Here is an 8,446-nt window from a genome sequence, read left to right on the forward strand (position 1 = left end):
AATATATGAGGAAATGTTAAAAATCATTAGCAATCAGAGATACGCAAATCAAAGCCAGCTCACTCCTACCATTCTAGCAGTCATTAAGTGGAATCAGGTGTCAATTATGCCATCCTGTCAACATGGTTGATGACAATTGTAAAATGTCATAAATTTTAATCTCAACTTCACAGAACTTAAACTGGGGAAAATGTGAGCTACTTAGAATGAATGAAATAGTATATCACTTCCTACCAACAAAACAAAGTAGTTCTCCATTATCCTGTGATGTATTGTTTATTATCTTATATCATCTATTTCAGGGTATCCTTTAAATTAAATTCTGGCTCTTTAAGCCTTTGTGAACTTCCAGAAGAATAATGTCTTTACTATTTCCTCAGTTACCTATTAGTTTTATCCCATATGGACATATAAAGTAAATTTGTGCCATTAAATTAAGCTTTTAAAATTAGTGTCTTTTAGTAACAAACTATAGAAATGAAGGACCCAGGAGGGGTGGGAGAAGCTGGAAGCAGAGGGCTGTGGATGTGCAGGGAGAAGGGAGGATTCATCATTGGGTTGCACAATTTGATGGGGGGGTGAGAGATATTGAAAGAATTTGTTCAAATTTGTATTTGAATTTTGTAAATAAACTAGTAGAAAATATAGTCTTTTAATTTATTAATTTAAAATTATAAACTTGGTCTAAATAAATTATTAACAATTTCTACTTTTTTCTAATTATTTTTTCTTCTCCTTTTGTTATTATTATTATTAATTTTAATGAACATTTACAGAGATTTTGGATTTCTATTCATTCATTGTTGCACTTTTCTCCCCGCCCACCCCCCACCCCACACCCAGTTCACTCTTCTCTTTAAAAAGTAAAATTCCTTAGTTGGTATACAATCTCCCTGAACCCCCACCCCGAGTATACTCCACTCTACAACCTTCATTCCAGACTCTTATGATAATCATAATACCACACATTACTTTTAAACTGTTCTCTCCCTCATCCGTTTCAATGCAGTATACTTAATTTATCCAGTTTTTCTCATTCTTACCCCAACCCTGATATCAGTCCCATTCTACAGCAGTGGCACTATGCAGTGTTTGTTTTTTTTTGTGAAGCAAAAAGCTAGTGTTCATAGGACACTGGAGTATTGAAAATCAACATATAATGCTGAAAAAAGTACACTATTATTTTAAAGATTGGTAAAATATTTTTGCCATGGTTTAAAATTGTATCCTATTTATATTCATTGCCATGGAGTTAAGATAAACCCCTAGTTAACCCCCCCATTAAGTTTCCCAATTGTAAATCATATTTGGAAGATTGCTTATCTTTCTCCCACCCACTATCTAGTGGATTCCAGCTAATAGAGAAGGTGGAATATACTACCAGAGCTCCTAAATATGTCATCCATACATATTTCAAATTAATTAAATGTTATTTAAAATATATTTACATACTTATACAGTATTTAAACATGTGAATGGATCAGAGTTGATTGAATGAGTTGCACTGTTAATCCAAAGGCAACACCTCGCTGGTGGTTCCAATCCACCAGCTGCTCTGTGGGATAAAGAAGGGCAAGCTCTTCCCATGGACTTCACCACCTCTGGAAACTCACTAGAGGGTCAGCTATGAGTCGGTCCTGCCTTGACAGCAATGAGATGAGTGAGATGTACAGGGCCTGATCCTGCATTGTTCTCATGATTATACTAAAATCTATTGTTTTCAGTCTACCTTGTTGAGGGCCTTCGTCTTTTTCTCTTTCTACTTTTCCAAGCATAGCATCTTTCTCCAGAGATTGACCCCTCCTGGTAACATGCCGCAAATATGTATTGCACTTTAATGATCAATCTTACAGTCTTGTATCTCTTGATGATAATCTCATTAATATTCATTACATTTTGGAAGCAGGAGTGGCATCCACTTCGTAAACAACATGCCTCTGGGAACTCTAACAACTTTAATGAATGTTGATACTTGTAGAGGGGTTTCTGTTCTTTTGTTCATAGAGCCACTATAAGTCATGCTCGACTCAAAGGCAATCAACAACAACAATTAAATTACATACTATCACTATTAACTTACATATTCAAACTTAAAAAAAATACCTATGAGTCACTGTAAGCCCATGAGAAAACTGATGTCTCCAAAAGCATGCTAATATCACAAAATGACTCAGTGGTGAAAATCTTTGTTTTTTTATGTTGAGATTCAATCCGTATTGAAGATTGCAGTCTCTTGACTTTCTGCACCAAACTCTGGTGAGCAGGTTGTGCTGTCTTCATAATGTAGGTTATTAATGAGTCTTCCTCCTATCCTGGCAACACATACTTCTTTGTAAAGTCCATTCCCCAGTGATATGTTCATACATCCCTGATGCACTGTTTTTTTGATTTCTTTTTTTAAAAGATATATCCATACTCAAGTCAAACAACAGCTTCTTGATATAGGTATAGGAATCACATGAGCATGATTAAGTCTTCTGGGATTCCCATTCTTCTCAATATTAGCCACAATTTGCTGTGATTCATACAATTAAGTGTGTTTCACAGTCAATAAAACTCAGACAAACATATAGACATCCTTCTGGTATTCTCTGTTTTCAGACAAGCTCTATCTGATATTGACAAGGGTGTCCCTAGTATCATGGCCTCTTCTAAACCAAATTTCTATTTCTGAATGCTGTCAATGTACAGTTTTATTCACTTTTGGATAATATTCAGCAAGATTTTGCTTGCATGTGGTATTAGTGATATTGTTCAATAATTCCCACATTTTGTTGGCTTGCCTTATTTGGTAATGGGAATAAGTATGGATCTCTTGAAGTCAGTCAACCAGCTTTTCAGAGTTCCTTCAGATTTCTTGGCACAACCTGGTGACTACATCTTGAAATGTTTTTGTTTGTTGAAATATGTTAATTGGTAATTCATCAATTCCTAGGACCTTATTTTTTGCGAATTGCTTCATAATAGCTTGAATTTACTCCTTTATTACTATTAGTTCTTGATTATATGCTACTTCATGAAAGTATTCTGTCAGTCAATTCTTTTTGGTACGGTGACGCTGTGCATCCCTTCCATTTTCCTTTGATGCTTTCTGAGTCATCTATTATTCTGTTCATAGTGTCTTTAATATTGGAACTTACTGCTTGAATTTGTTCTTCAGTTTCTTCAACTTCAGAAATACCAAACGAGTCAGTCCCTTTTGATTTCCTGACATCAGCTCTTTGCATATTCTGTTATACTTTGCTTTGTCTTTTTGAGCTATCTTCTAACATCTTCTGTTCACCTTATAAACTTCCTGATTTCTTCCCTTTGTTTTTGATTTCTCAGTTTTCTAGCACAATATTCAGAGTCTCTTCTGGCATCCATCTTGATATTTTCTTTCTTTTCTGTCCTGTAATGACCTTCTGCTTTCCTCGTGGGTGAAAGTCTTGATATTATTCTACAGATAAACTGATATTAGAATTCAAGGCCTAAATTCTTTCAAGTTCATGAGATGGTTTTTAAATTCAGGTAGGATAGACCCAAGGCAATGTTTTGGTTCTGGTGGATTTGTTTTAATATTCTTTAGCTTCAATTTGAACTTGGAAGTAGCTGATTTTGTTAACAAGTTCATCTTGGTCAGATCCACAATCAATACTTTTGGCACTAGCTCTTAGAAAATCAAAATACAAGTTGCTTTAGAAAAGTTTGCTTTCAGGTGCTAAAAATTATGTCAGTCCAGAGAAGAAGGTGCCCCTCATCCAGGCCATGGTCTTCTTAATTGTTTGCTATGTATCTGAGAACTAGACAGTGAAGAAACACTACAGAAGAAATATCAATGTCTTTGAGTGTGGTACTGGAGAAGAGTATTGAATATACTACAGGCTGTCAAGAAAACAAACAAGTATGTCCCAAAGAGAATGAAACCAGATTTCTCCTTGAAGGCAAAGATTTTGACACTCTGACTCACACACTTTAGGCATGCTGCCAGGAGGGACCAGTCCTTGGAGAAGAACATACTTGATTGGTGGTGGTGGGATTAGATTAACTCAATGACGGTGGCAGAGACAGTGAAATTGGCTCAGGAGAGACCAAGGCTCTAAGCTATTGTTCATAGAGTCCCTATGAGTTGTCATAAATACAATGGCACACAACAAAAACAGTAATATTTTAATAGTCATTGGTTGAACATGTTTTGATATTCTTACTGAACTTTTTTTAGTTTTGTTTAGTAAAGTGTTAATCTTATTTTCTTACTTTTCCTACTGAAATAAAATTTGTCTTTAAAATATCAACCTAATCTATATTTTCAATATGATACATCTTATTATTATTTTGTAAATTGTTATATAAGTATGTTTTTCCATGCTTTCTTACTTTTATTCTTATTTTGTATACAAAGAAATTTACTGATAGTATATGCTTACATATGTGTACACAATCTAGTCTATCAATGATTCCAGTCTTTTCTGATTATTATGTTTAATAACAAAGTTGTTATCCACAATATATATTTATAAAGTCTTCCTACCTTCAGGCAGTCTGTCTCTTATTCTAGTATTTCATCTATATAGATTTGAATTGCTTTTTATTTAAAACTAATTAACATTGAGTTAGAACTGATTAATAGCTAATCTTTCTCTTTGGGTTTCCTTTGCAAAGAAGCTCAGTCTCTGGATTAGGAGCAAAATTCCCTGCAGAATGTGCCACTGAAGTTCCCTTAATTATTGTTGTGGAATATAAATTTCAAAGTTGTCACTCTCTATCTTCCTATCATTACTCATTACAAAGAACAGCACTACCTGTTAACTCCAAGTCTCCAATGCACAACCTTAGCTAAAGATTAAAGTCTGCAGGGAGGAATTTGCACCTCTAACATGAAGATTATTTATATTTGAACTATAAACTCTAATCATTATATTGTTTGAGAAATGTCAGCTGTTTTTACAAGCAGAATTATGGCATATGTATACTGAAACTTAAAGATTCAAATCTAGTGAACATCTTTCATTTGAACAAGTATAATTTTAGAAGGCTCAATTTTTACTAGGAGGATGAAGTTTTAGTTATTATCTTTACATACTTTGTTGCTGTTTTACAATCCAGTTAGATCCAACTCATAACTTACCCTCCAGTAAGTTTTCAGAGATTGCCCATCTTTTTTCCACAAAGCAGATGGTGGATTTGAACCATGTGCTATCAGGATAGCAGCACAACTTCTTATCATCAAGATACCTGTGGAGTTTTTCTTTCAACATGACTTTCCTTGCCATTGTACCTGTCTCTGTCATGTGGATGGGTGAGAATATGCAAATAGGGCATGTTGGCCTATCCACAAGGCAATTGACCAGTTTTACTAACCTACAAATGGATTGGTTAATCTCACCAATAAATTTGAAGGATTCCAGCAGCAGAGAGTCTCTTTCTCTCTATCAGGAGAATAGAAGTAGGCATGTAGTCGATGCCCTTCAGGATCAGACATTCTTGCACCAGCTAGATTTACAGAAGGGGCAGCCAAAGCCATAACTGAGTACCAGAGAAGCAAGATGATATGGAACTGTTACCCCAAACCTCATGAACAAAATTGAAGCTAAACTCAGAGATTTTCCCAAGTTTGCTGGACAACTATAGGTGGAGAGGAAAGCCCTTTGCTAAGTTTGTTGGAAAATTTGGGATGGGGGGCTTGCCAGCCAATATTGGCAAGACTGAGAGCTTTGTAACACGGGTCTTAAGGCACAAGGCTGAGATGCCTGAAAGCACATTTCAGAAGTTGTCTTGACTGAACTCTCCTATTGATCTGGATTATAAACTTTTAGCTTTCCCCCAAATTTTCTGTATGCTCTGTAAACTATTGCATTGGACTTTGGACCTAGTAATGCAGTAAAATCAGTGTTGAGATGAGATACTGGAGTGTGAGGGACTATCTGATCTCATGGTAATTGGTTTTGTGTTATCAATTCTATTGATGAGGAGGTTGATAAAGGTTAGATATGGCCATCTCAATGTGGCCCTTCCTTCTTTTACATTACCAGATATAGGTGTCTCTAAATAACATCAGCAGATCAGTTCTAGAAGAGACATTGCCTTCATCTGACAAATTATCCTGCTGTGATAGCCGTGTGACTCAAATGGAAGAGTAGAGACACTAACTTACAAAAAGACAGTACTGCAGCAGAAGCTCAGAGACAAATTTTCTCCAGAACTGACCCAGAGATAAATCCTTCTCTAAAGCTGGTACCTGGGATTCAGGTGTAGAGCCTTCTAAAATCACAAAGACTGGCAGCAGCATGAGAGATGAGCAGCAGTATGAGGGGCAAGGAATCATGGAAATGACTTGAGGCCTGAGCTAGCATATCAAAAGCTTTGGGGAAAGTTGGGAGGGGATGAGGTGCTGGCTGGGATATAAAGAAGGTGGGAGGGGATGCTGGTGAAGCAGGAAAAGGGTCAAACCCAAGACACATTTGTTAAAGGTGGGAACCAACACTGAATCTATAGGAAGATATCTTTTCAATCTACATGCAGAAAAGATTATTTGGGAGGTTGAACTTTTTGATGAGGAATGTGGCATCTGGACTGTAGGAAGACTCACTCATCAACAATCTGAGTTATGCAGATGACACAACCTTGCTTGCTGAAACTGAGGAGGATCCGAAGCATTTGCAGCAGAAGGTAAAGGACTGTGAACTTAATATAGATTGAAGCTCAACATCAAGAAGGCAAACATTCTTGGCACTGAGACAATTGGCAGCTCCATGATAAATGGAAAAGAGATTAAAGTTTCACTTTACTTGGTTCCACAATCAACTTCCATGCTACCAGCAGTCAGAAAATCCAAAGATTAATTGCTTTGGGGAAGTCAGCTGTCAGATATGTTGCCAAAGTGCTAATGTGCAATGATGTCAGTCTAGGTGTATCTGATCCAGGCCACATTCTTCACAATTACTTGCTATGCATCTGGCAGCTGGACAGTAACTAAGGATGACAGAAGAAGGATTGATGTCTTTGAACTGTAGTGCTAAAGAAGAGTATTGAATGTACCATAGACTGCTAGAATAACCAAGTCTGTCCTGGAGATGGTGAAACCACGCTGCCCGTGGGAGGAAAGGATTTTTAAGCTCCATCTGACATAATTATGACATGTTGCAAAAAGGGACCAGTCCTTCTAGAAAGTGATTTATTAAAATATATTCTACATAGTCCATACTTAGAAAAAAATGTTAAGTAATAGGTGTGTTCTCACTTTAATAATAAAAAGAAATATCTCTATGTCAATTCTTTGTAATGTATTTTACCTGATATGACTAGTTAATAGATATATATGCCAGACATGATATGAAAATGAAGGAAAATAATGTTAAAATGCCTTAATTTTCAATAAAAATACCACACATTTTGGATATATAAAAATTTTCAAAGATAATATTCTGAGATTATCTATTGAAAATGGTCTATATTATTTGGATATAATATCTGTGCATGTAATAAAGAGAAAATCGTGATTGGAAGATCAACTAAAGTCTACTGTGGGGACTGTGCCCTTAAATCACAAACAGCACAAAAGAGGACGAAGTGATGCTTGTTTCAACTGTTCCCATTTCTAATAATGTCTTGCTTTCTCCCCAGTCCTTTACACGACTTGATCTGGTGGCTAACCAACAGCCAGAATTTTACCCCACTCTTTACTAAAACCTCCCACTCAATACCTGTGACTTCACGTAACTATTTTTATTTTTTTTGGCAGCCTATGGAATATCCAGTGCTCTTCTCCAACACCAGAACTCAAAGGCATCAATTCTTCTGTTATCCTTATCCATGTCTGACTTTCAGATGGACAGCAAGTGATTGAAAACAGCATGACCTGATTCAGGAGTACTTTTGTATTCAAACTGACCTCAGTGCTCCTAATCATTTTGAAGAGGTCCCTGACAACAGGCTTCCTCAATACAATACATCCTCATCTCCTGATTACTAGTGCCACGGGTGTTGATGTTTTAACCAAGCAAAACAAAATCATTGATAACTTTTATTCTTTCTCCATCTATCACGGTACCATCTATTAAACCAGTGGTGAGGATTTCTGTGATTTTTTGGTCTTTTTTGTCTTTTTCTACATTTAAGTTTTAATGACACTGTTTTAGTTTATAAACTTTAAGTGACAGTTGTTGTTGTTATGTGCCGTAGAGTCATTTGCGACTCATAGCGACTCTATGTATAACAGCCCTAAACCCTGCTCTGTCCTGTGCCAATCTCACTGCCTCTGACACACCCATCCCGATTACCTCAGTCACTGAATCAATCCACCTCAAAGAGGGTCTTCCCCTCTTGCGCTCTCCCTCTACCCTCCCAAGCATGATGTCCCTCTCCAAGGACTTGTCCCTCCTTGCAACATGCCCAAAGTATGTCAGACGAAGCCCCAGAATCCTTGCCTCCAAGGAGTTGCTTGGTTTAATCCTCTCCAGGGTGAATC

The sequence above is a fragment of the Elephantulus edwardii genome, unplaced genomic scaffold (genome assembly GCF_000299155.1).
Source record: "Elephantulus edwardii isolate Elephantulus edwardi_28Jun2011 unplaced genomic scaffold, EleEdw1.0 scaffold00100, whole genome shotgun sequence".
Classification (NCBI taxonomy): domain Eukaryota; kingdom Metazoa; phylum Chordata; class Mammalia; order Macroscelidea; family Macroscelididae; genus Elephantulus; species Elephantulus edwardii.